Source organism: Delphinapterus leucas, chromosome 2 (genome assembly GCF_059928025.1).
Source record: "Delphinapterus leucas isolate spDelLeu-1000000601 "Yukka" chromosome 2, BTC_Dleu_Yukka2, whole genome shotgun sequence".
NCBI lineage: Eukaryota > Metazoa > Chordata > Mammalia > Artiodactyla > Monodontidae > Delphinapterus > Delphinapterus leucas.
In genome coordinates, this window is record NC_143130.1 from 71,687,843 (window position 1) to 71,699,524 (window position 11,682).

The following is an 11,682-nucleotide window of genomic DNA, read 5'->3' on the forward strand; positions in this document are numbered from 1 at the left end:
AATAGGTCAGACTGACTGAAATGTATTTTTATTTATCTTTCGTTTTTTAGATTGAAAGAAAATATCAGCCTTTCTCACATTAAAGCATTTAGGTCTTCTTAGTATTTTGTGGGTTATTTATTTATTTAGGCTGTGCGGGGTCTTAGTTTCGGCACGTGGGATCTTTAGTTGCAGCATGGGACTTCTTAGTTGCAGCATGCAGACTCTTATTTGCAGCATGCAGACTCTTATTTGCAGCATGCATGTGGGATCTAGTTCCCCGACCAGGGATCAAACCCTGGCCCCCTGCATGGGGAGCACAGAGTCTTACCCACTGGACCACCAGGGAAGTCCCTGTGGGCTTTATTTCAAATTTTGTGGGTTTTTAAAAAATTATGTAACTAATATCAGCTTATTATGTGGGGAAAAAAAAACTAGAATAGTATAAAAAAGATAATAAGAACCATTCATGATACACTACTCAATGATAATTTCTCTTTACATTATGGAGTTCATTCATCTTAGCCATGCTCACACAGTTAATATTATAGGATCAGTGAACTTTATGATATTATCAATTTATGAGTTTTATTTTAGAGGCAAGTCCATATTTTCTTCTTACAAATTAAGATCTTTTATTCTCTTATTATGACAAATTCAGTTGGGAAATTCAAAATTAAAAAAAGTTATTATTGTCAACAGAAGTTAATCCATATGAAGCAATTCTACCTTACATTTTTTCTTCATTTTAATACCACATTTTTCTATTCTCGAGTCATGAGAGAACTCTGACTCTTTATTAGAGGCTTTTACTACCATTAACTCTCTTTGCCTGTAATTCATTCTGTTCAGGGTGGGGCTGATTTTTATTTAATGTTTAAATAAATAGCTAAGGAATATAAACCATTGTCTAGATTTTTAAGCTCCTGCGAGTTTGGCAGCTGTTCCTATTGAGTAACTGAGTGAAGGGTCACAGTGGGAAGGGTAACACCGCCCTTCCCTCCCCCTTCAGAGGAGGTACATCCGCTTCCCCAATTCTGGAGGTCAGACGCTCCAAATGCAACGAAACCACTGGGTTATTTTGGGAGCCGCTTTTAACGGTCACTTGCCCTTCATTTAAAGGAAAAGTTGCCTCAACGAGGTGAGGGCTGATGCAATTTCAATTGCTCTCTAAGGATGTGGCTTCAACGAGACAGGATGTTAGATCTGGCACTTTTTTTTGAAGGGGAGTGGGTGTTGGGAACTCGCCCTGCCTTGGCATCCGAGAGAGGAGATGTGGTACTTTGCTTTTCACCCTTGGGGAACACAGTGAAAGAAGATACACTTGGGACATACTAGCTTCCTAGATGGCAGCTGTGGAGAAGGAAGTCTTGACTTCCTTTGGAATCACAGTCCAGGATCCCGGACATTCTTAATCTCTAATCTGTTTTGAGATGAAACAGATCTTTCCCAGGACATTTATTTGAATGCTTATCATCACTGGACTTTTTTTTTTTTTTTCCATGCTTTCTTCTACTCAATGGAAAACCCCTGAGTCATCCTTTTCCTGCCAAGTGCTTTGCAAAGATTACAAGCAGGAAATTTAAAATGAAAGTGACCATTTAATCTACAGAGATTTGGGAGCTGTGATAAGAGCATATACCGGCCTACATGGGTAGAGCCATCATAACATCTGACTGTCAATCTTTTTATAATCCACACTCTTGCTCAGAGGTCAGGTCACCTTATAGAGAGTTTAGATTTGCCTTAAAAAGTGTCATCTCCAGCAATGAACTGTGCATGACATGTAATCTGGGTTTATGTATATTTTAAGATATTTTAAATTATATTGATTGATACATCAACGTGTTTTGGAGTTTTATATACTCTCAGGGAGCAAGGAATCTCTTCTCTGCGATGTGCTAGATTGTTTTAACTGTACGTTCTCATAAAATATAAAATATTGTTACTGTCATTATAATGATAGCACTGTTGTGTCATTAGAATTACTACTGAGCCATACAGCTATTTATTCTTGCTTCTGCATGTGCTTTCTCTGAATAGATAGACCTTTATAACTAGATCCTAGTCTAGTATCTGATATGGGGCTTCTGTGTAAAGAGAATGGGAGACTGAGTTCATTTTAGAATTTTAGAGCTAGACCATAGGGGTCAGGGTATCCAATCACCCCCTTATAAATAGCAAAACTGAGCCTCGGTGTGTTTAGTGGTGTCCTTTATGGTTACATAGCTAGTTAGGGGTAGAACAGGGACACATCTTCTAATTGCCAGGCTAATGATCTTCTAAAATGTCTTGGTACCTTGCCAAATAATAGATAGGTAAAATTCGTTTTATTTGATAGTTGTCAGGTAAGTTTGTTTGGCTGTGACATTTTCAAGTATCTCCAGTTATAATGACACTAAAGGTCTTGGTCATGCCATAAATAACAATAATATAATTCTTTTTCCTTTATCTACCACCCCTTTCTCTAATTTTGATACATACCTTCAATTGCAGGTGGTATCAAACCATATTTGGCGTAAGTTCAATAGATTTGAATAGATCATAATCCACACTTCTTTTAAATTTTATGAATCTGGGGCCAAACTTAGAAACTGACAAATCTAGACGTCATTCAAACTTAGTTTATAAACTGTTGAAAAAAAAATTTCATATAATGTCCATAATGCACACAGTTCAAATTTATTTTAGGGAAAAAATCAGAGATGTGACAACAGATTCATATACAACAGAGATGTATATTTCAGCATTACTCATAATAACAAGCTGTAGACACAAATTAATTTTTCTTTTATACTCAATTTGTTTGCTGTCTTTTATTGAATTCAGTGCTTTTTGTTTTTTTCCCCCTTGGAAGAAAATACAAGAATTTGTTAACAGTAATTACCTTTAGAAAGAATGACTTACTGAGTGGGAAGAAAAGCTTTCACTTTTCATTTTGTACCTTTTGGTATTTTGTTAGATTTTTCTGTCCATATAAATGAACTGATATTTCCTAGGCAGGAAGATTATGGGCAATTTTTGCTTCCCTTCTTTGAATTTCTCTGTGTTAAAAAAGTAATAAATTATATTATGTTAAAAAATTAATGTCCAAAAATAGAGGATTTTATGATACATCTACATGATGAAATTTAATGCATCAGCATAAAAATCTCTCTTTAAAAGAGTAATGTAATGGCATGGGAAAATGTTCCAAAAATAATGACAAAAGCACTTATAAAAATTATGTACATATGAGCACCGTTTTATTATTGAAATACAGTGTAAATGTACATGATGGAGAGAGAGAGGGAGAGATTGAGAGAGAGAAGACAAAGGAAATATCTCAAGATGTTAACAGTGTTTATTTTTAGGAGGTAAAATATGGGTGAGACTATTTTCTTTTTTATTTTGTGCTTTTCAGTATTTTCCAGATTTTGTTGGTGAGCATTTATTAGTTGATAGTGCCTCACACTCAGTCCCTTTTGTTGTCTACATTCTCTGCTTACGTGACCTCCACCATCTATATGTTGATGAGCTCCCAATTTTATTACTGCTGGTCTAGACCTCTCCTCCTGAGTTTCAGACACACAGCCAACTGCCTCCTTGGAATTTCTACTTGGATGTCTCAGCGGGCATCACAAACTCAAAATATCTCAACTGGAGCACTTGATTCCACTCCCTCACCCCACTCTAATCATCTTGATTTCTCTCTTCCCAGCACCACCCACATCCAAACTGTCAGAAAACTCTGAAGAGTCCTGCTCTGGCCGTGGGCTTCAGAGCTTCCACTCTGGCCCTGTTTTTTGTTTTAAAATATTTATTTATTTGGTTGTGCCGGGTCTTAGTTGTGGCAGGTGGGCTCCTTAGTTGTGGCACATGGGCTCCTTAGTTGCAGCACACATGTGGGGTCTAGCTCTCTTACCAGGGATCAAACCGGCACCCCCTGCATTGGGAGCACAGAGTCTTATCCACTGTGCCACCAGGGAAGTCCCCCCACTCTGGCCCTTGTCTGGCCACACCCTCACCACACCATGAGGAGTCTTCAGGGCCAAAGGGTCATGCCTGCACAAAGCCTGTGCCCCAGCTTCTAGACCATTCTCTGGTCACCCAAGACTCCAGAATTCCCTGTCTAAACAGTGCAGGGCCTGCAGGGCTTCTTTCCCTGTCCATCCTCCTGAGAACAAAGTGGCACACTACGCCCAGGCGTGGACTCCCCTAGGCCCAAGTGTGGCCAAGGAACTATTTGAAAGAGGTGTGGACAGAGCTTGGCTCATAGGTTGGAAGTCCACGCACCTGTGGGTGAAAACCCTTGCAGTGTGGGATGGACTTGGAGGGGAGATGAAAACAGGGAGCAGAGGGAGGAAGGCTGGGGGGCCAGCTCTCCCTGAGGCGCATTATGGCATTCCAGGGAATCTGAGAAATCTCAATTCCATCTTAGACTTCCATGTTGTTGTGAAGGTATATTTTTCAAGATAGGAGGATAAAACATATTTTATTTCATGAACTGCAGCTTAATTTATCACTTTTGCATAGGTAAGCATTTGGTATTTGGCCTCCATTTGACCTTTTGCCCTGGGTCCCACAAACATCAGGAGTGGGGCTGCCTTTAAGTTCTATCTTCCAAACATAAGAATCCTAACTGGGCCTCTGCTTTCCCTCTGGCTGCCTAATTGTCCATTCTCCATAGAGCAGCTAGAGGATCTTCAAAAACAAACAAACATTAGTCTCCCACTTAAGGCCCAGCAGTGGCTCCATCTCCAAAACCTTCATCAGAACTTACCAGCTCTGGAACTTTCTTGGTGGCCCAGTGATTAAGATTCTGTACTCCAAATACAGAGGGCCTGAGTTCGATCCCTGGTCAGGGAACTAGGTCCCACATGCATGCCACAACTAAGAGTTTGCATGCCACAACTAAGGAGCCCATGAGCTGCAACTAAGGAGTCCGCCTGCTGCAACTAAGACCCGGTGCAACCAACTAAATAAATAAATAAATATTTTTTAAAAAAGAAAAAAAAGAACTTTCCAGCTCTGCCTGCACCAGACCTCACCTCATCCTACTTTCCCCCTTAGTCACCAAACTCTGGCCACCATGACCTTATTTCCTCCTTCTGAACACACCTGCTTGTTCCTGTTTACTCAGTGTGGAGCAGTCTTCACCCTTTGCTTGGCTGCCTACTTCTTTCTGTAGACTGTGCCCGGGTGTCACTTCCTCATCCTCAGTACATTGTCCCTCTAGTCACTCTTTGTCACAATACCACTTTGTTTTCTCCTTTCGTTATCTTCGTTTATTTACTTGTTTATTTTTTGGTTCCCTGTTGATTCACCTCATCTGTCACGCTCGCCATTTCATCACTAGCTCTGAGAACCACACCTGGCATACAGACGATCAATAAATATTTGTTGAATAGATAAACCTTCTCTTTCTGGCCAGACCCTATAAACAAAGTCTCAGGGCATATAAGTTAAGCAGCATGATCCAGTGTGATCTCTGTTTTTAGAAGATATTGGTAACCAGAAAAGTTTGGTTTACACTATAAACCAGTGGCAAATTAGTTGTGGCACGGGCTCCTTAGGGATCTAGTGTCTCACCTGCCCAGGCTCCTTCCATAGCCATGTGTTAACTGCCTGAGAGCTCCCTGAACCCAAAGAATCCTTCCTCTTCATGTGTTTTTCTATACTCTGTAAAACTATCTGTTGAATCATCCTGTTTTAGAAAAGGAAAAATCCTTAGCGAGTTTCTAAAAAAACTCCATCTGTAATGTACTGCAGTGCCTTCTTAGAAAAAAGAAATATTTCTTGGCTTTTACTCAAAACTTTTTGTCCTAACTTTTCTGCCCTCATAGGGAATAAAAAATATATAATTTTTTCACATGAAATTATTTTGTTTTACTTCAAGACATTTAGCCATTTGCAACGTAAACATAAAAAAAAAATTCTCACCTTGAAGGATTAAGACTATGGGAGAGAACAATTATAAAATAAAATAATCAGTTAATTCACATGACCCTTTAAAAAAATATATATATTTATTTATTTATTTTTGGCTGCATTGCATCTTTGTTGCTGTGCGCAGGCTTTCTCTAGTTGCAGTGAGCAGGAGCTACTCTTTGTTGCGGTGCACGGGCTTCTCATTGTGGTGGCTTCTCTTGTTGTGCAGCATGGGCGCTAGGCATTCAGGCCTCAGTAGTTGTGGCATGTGGGCTCAGTAGTTGTGGTTTGCGGGCTCTAGAGCACAGGCTCAGTAGTTGTGGTGCATGGGCTTAGTTGCTCCATGGCATGTGGGATCTTCCTGGACCAGGGCTCGAACCCAGGCTTCCTGCATTGGGAATGCGGAGTCTTACCCACTGGACCACCAGGGAAGTCCCTTGTTTGGTTTTGTTTCGGTTTTATTTATTTTTTTAACACAAAAAATAAGAAGAAGAAAAAAAGTGATTACTCATTCAATTTCTGTAAGGTAACAGGTCTCAAATTCAGTGCTATATACCCTTGAGAACCAGGAACTCAATAAATACATTCAAATTAGTTTAAATTCTATTGAGGGAATTTTCTTCTGTATTTAAAAAACATCTCTTATACTTTGAACCTTTTTTAACAGATCTGTTGAGACATAATCATATGATAGATGGCAAACGTGGAAAGGACATTTGAACAGTTTTGACATATGTGGAGAAACCATCACCACAATCAAGATAATAAAACACATCCACTACCTCCCAACAGTTTCCTTGTGCCCCTTTAGAATCCCTCCCTCATCTTCCTTTTGCCCTACTATAGTTTGCATTTTCTAGAATTTTGTTTATTTATTTAAGTTTTATTGAAGTATAGTTGGTTTACTATGTTGTGTTTAATTTCTGCTGTACAGCAAAGTGACTCAGTTATACATATATTTTTAATATTTTTTTCATTATGGTCTATCACAGGACCTTGTTGTTTATCCATCCTATACATAACTAGAATTTTATATAAATGGAATTTTATGATATGTACTCTTTAACATGCTTTTTTGGGGGTTCTGGCTTCTTTGAGCATACTTACTGAGGTTCACGCATACTGTGTGTGTCAATAGTCCCTTGATTGCTGAGTAGCAAGCCATTCTATGGCTATATCACAATTTGTTTATTCACCTTTTGATGGATATTTGTATTGCTTTTAGTTTTTTGGCTATTACAAATAAAGTTGTACGAACATCTGTGTACAAGTCTTTATATGGATATGTTTTCATTTCTCTCGAGATACCCAAGAGTAAAATGGCTGGGTCATACAGTAGGTGTATGTTTAACTTTTAAAGAAACTTCCAAACTATTTTCCAAAGTGTTTAAACTATTTTACGTTCCCATCAGTAGTGTAGGAGAGTTCCAGGTGTTCTACATCTTTGCCAGTATCTGGTATGGTCAGTCTTTTAAAATGTAAGTCATTCTATTGGATGCATACTGGTACCTCACTGTGGTTTTAATTTATACTTCCCTACTGACTAATGATATGGAGCATCTTTTTATATGCTTATCTAATATCCGTCTATCTTCTTTGGTGACGTGAATGTTTAAATCTTTTGCCCATTCCCCACCCCACCCCACCCCGGTCCCCACACCAGGGATCGAACCTTTGCCCCCTGCAGTGGAAGGGCAGAGCCTTAACCACGGGACCACCAGGGATGTCCCTCTTTTGCCCATTTTGAACTGGGTTGTTTGTCTTATTCTTGAGTTGTGTTTGTTTTTTTTTTAAGAGTTCTTTATACACTCTAGATACAAATCCTTAGTCAAATATATGATTTGCAACTATTTTCTCCTGCCTGTGATTTGTTTTTTCATTTTCTTTGAAGAACAAAAGTTTTTAATTTTGATGAAGTCCAGTTTATTGATCTTTTGCAGTTCATAGTTTTTTGTAATCTATCTAGGAAATTTTGCCATTCAAATGCCATTAGGGAAATTTTCTTTCATATTTTGAATAACATCTCTTAAACTTTGAATCTTCAAAATATGCTCCTTGGTCATGAAAACACTTAAGGAACGGCTCCCCAGCTCCCTCATCTGGTGAGAGTGCGCTTTAAAGCGTTTGAACCTACAACATTTAAAAATTATGAAAGCGTCAAAAGTGATCTAAAGCATTTTTCCTTTTATCAAATATTTTTTCAGAAGTGCAAAATACCTTACTATTGGGAACACAGAAGAAATAATTTAAAAACATGAGACCTGAAAGTCAAATAGTACTGGTCTCAGTCCCTCAGATGGCTTGCTTCTAGTTCACCACACCTTGAGTATATTTTCTTATCACCCTTTGTTTCCATGAAATTCTATTTGAATGGAGGTTAAGAGCATTTTATTACCTTAATGGATGGCACTAAAGTCCTCTTAGGGAGAGAAGTGCTCTTGCTGGGAAGAATACTGTATTTTAATAAGTGCTTCAGGTTGGTGAGCACCCACCTACACTGCCTCCTACCCCTATCCTGAGGGTGTAAATTGGCTCCAAGCTTAAGAAGATGGAAAATGGTCTCCATAACAGAGGAGATGGGAAGGAGAGAGAAAAGTAGGGAAAATGGCATGGAGATGAAGGCTTTGCCAGATATGATATAACCCTTTCTCTAGGAGCCCCACAAAGTAGGGTACATCTACTGAATGAGTGACTTTTATTGTGGTAACTGGAGAAAGGGCCTAATCTGAAACAGTTCAGAACAGAAATAACATATGAGATTCAGGAGCTCAGAGGCCCAGATGACCCTGAGAACCTAGGTCTCACTGGGTATATATAAAACTCTTGGGAAGGCCCTCAACTTTCACAGAAAGTGGAAGTGATGGGGATTTGAGTTCATTGTACTTAACCTTTGAGGAGTAAGGAGACCCCAACTGATAGTCTGGACCTTTGCATGGTACAGTATCACGCTACCCTTTGACCATAATGCGCTTACTTGCTCAAGTGCTCTCCTGGAAACAAACTTTAGGCCCCATCCAGAGCTCAGCTTCATTTAAATCTTCACTCAGTCTCCTCCTGTCATTACTCTATCCAGTTCAGATTCCAAGGTCCATCACTTCCTGAAAATACTTCAAGTCCCTTGTTCCTTTTTCCTTCCATTGCACTTACCTGGGAAAACTTCAGCCACGTAGTGACTCAGTCATCTTCTCTGATTCTTAACTTCCTATCAAAAACCTAATAACACACTTATATCTAAACACCTCATCCTTCATATTTGAATGGAGAGAAGTGCTGCCATCAAAGGCTATCCCTTCCACCTGTCCTCTCAATGTCTTTGTTCCTATACACACACACACACACACACACACACATATATATAAGTACATATGTAACAATACATATCTAAGAATGCATATATAAAATACATGTATAAGAATACTAAATAGCACCGCTGTGCTGTGCAGAGTTGCAGAAAACCTCAAACCATTTCAAATGTTTATCAAACAAGAGAACAGTTAAATAAGTTGTGGTACGTTCAGTAAAGAATTGTACACAGCAGTGAAAATTTTCTAAACTACAGCTGTGTGAAACAACATGGAAGAATCACAGAACAAAATATGAAGTGAGGAAGTAAGCCCAAGCTGATTGCATATAGTTTGATACCATCTCTATAAAGCTCAAAAACAAGCAATAGTAAACAGCATATTCTTACATTGTTTAGGCCTATACCTATATACAAAAACTATTTTTAAAAGAAATGATAAAAAAAATATATATATAAAAATATATATATAAAAAAAATAAAAATTAAAATTAAAAAAATATTAAAAAAAAAAGAAATGATAAATAGAAAATTCAGGACAATAGTGATCTCAGTAGGAAGGGGAATCAGAGAAGGGATAAACAAATAATTAGATGTAAGATGTTGGCTTGTCCTTAGGTTGGATGGTATGTTCACAAGTATGTATATTCTATTGTGCTTTATAACATACATAAATATTATATATATTATACTGTAGGTATCAAATACTATATAAAAACAATATTTAAAACCTTTTAGGAGCTATGAAAAAAAAACTATGATGAGATCCTTCTGTTCAAAATAGCTATCTTAACTTTATTTATCAATTTCCCCAATATTTTTTATGCTTCTGTTATTTCTCTTATTTTAGGGCACCTTCCCATCCAAATCCTACCTAATTCCAAGATTCTGGTCAAGTTCCAGATCTTTCCAGAAGTCTTCCCTGACTTCTCCAGCTCTTGTTCATCTTTCTTTCCTCAAGCACTTAAACAACTTTTGGGTTCCAAGCAAATCAGCATGTAACTGTATATTGTCTTCTATCATTTATAATTGGTCAATGTGTGTTAGGGCTCTTCATTGCAAATAACAGAATCTGGTCTCATTAGTAGTTTAAACAGAAAAGAAATTTATTAAAGGATACAGATGGCTCCTAGAATCTCTGAGTGGGCAGGAAATGAGGCTTGGCAGCTATACCAGGCTGATGCCAAAACTGTGCTGTTCTGTTGCTCTAGTGGAGACACTCCTGGTGCCACCACTGGGAAAAAGTGCACTTGTATTCTCACCACTGACACTGGACACTGAACATGACCCCTAGCATGTCTAGCTCTGCTGCCCTTGGAAGCTGGTTGTTTTTTTGCCAGAATGGATTGCAAGCAGTGCTTCCATTTTCACTTCACCCTCTTCTGACCTGCAGTCTCATTTTGTTGTGGAACTGGGGTACCCAGGATATATCTAGCTGTGTGCAACCCTGAGAAGATGAGTTTTTTGCTTCTATCTTAGGGATGAACTCATAAAGTAGGAGCTTCCAAACATAGAAAGGGTATTTCAAAGGTTATCTTATCTTACCAATATGGCTTATTACCTAAAACACATAACACTCAATAAATACCTGTTGATTTATTACTCTTCAGTATCCTCCATTAAAACAGTACCTTTGGCATCATCTAATCCAGGGGTCTCTAACCCCTGGGCTATGGATGGGTACCGGTCCATGGCCTATTAGGATTCAGGCACACAGCAGGTGAGCGGCAAGCGAGCAAAGCTTCATTTGTATTTACAGCTGCTCCCCATGGCTCACATTACCGCCTGAGCTCCGCCTCCTGTCAGCATTATGGTGAGTTGCATAATTATTTCATTATATATTACGATGTAATAATAATAGAAATAAAGTGCACAATAAATGTAATGCGCTTGAATCATCCAGAAACCATCCTCCCCCACTCCACCCCCATCTGTGGAAAAATTGTCTTCCACGGAAACCAGTCCCTGGTGCCAAAAAGGTTGAGGACCACTGATCTAATCCATACCTTCTGTCTTACAAAAGAGCAAACAGACTCAGAGCAATAAAGTGATTTGACTGTGGTCAGACTTTTAGTTCTTAGTAGAGCTGATGTTATGGTTTGAGGATGTAGTCCAGGAAAGATTCCCAAAGGTCTAATACAATGTACAGTGATGTAATAGCCTTCTTGTGCCGAGAACTGCTTATGTGCCTTATTGTGAAAGTACTAGTTATTCACATTCTTAATATTTTTGGAAACACTCTAAAGTTCTAGATTTGCAAAATAAAAACATTCGTTTATTTTTTTCTATTTTATTGTATGTGGCAGTCTACTAATTTTCCCCCAACATCTTTTCACCCCTTCTTCCACAGTAATAGAAACCCTGAGTTTTTACTGGGCCATGACCACCAAGAATAAAGACTATATTCCCAGCCTCTTTTGCAGCTGTGTGTGGCCATGGGATTACATTCTGGATGTAACCAGAATTATCGTATGCATCTTCTGGGAAACATT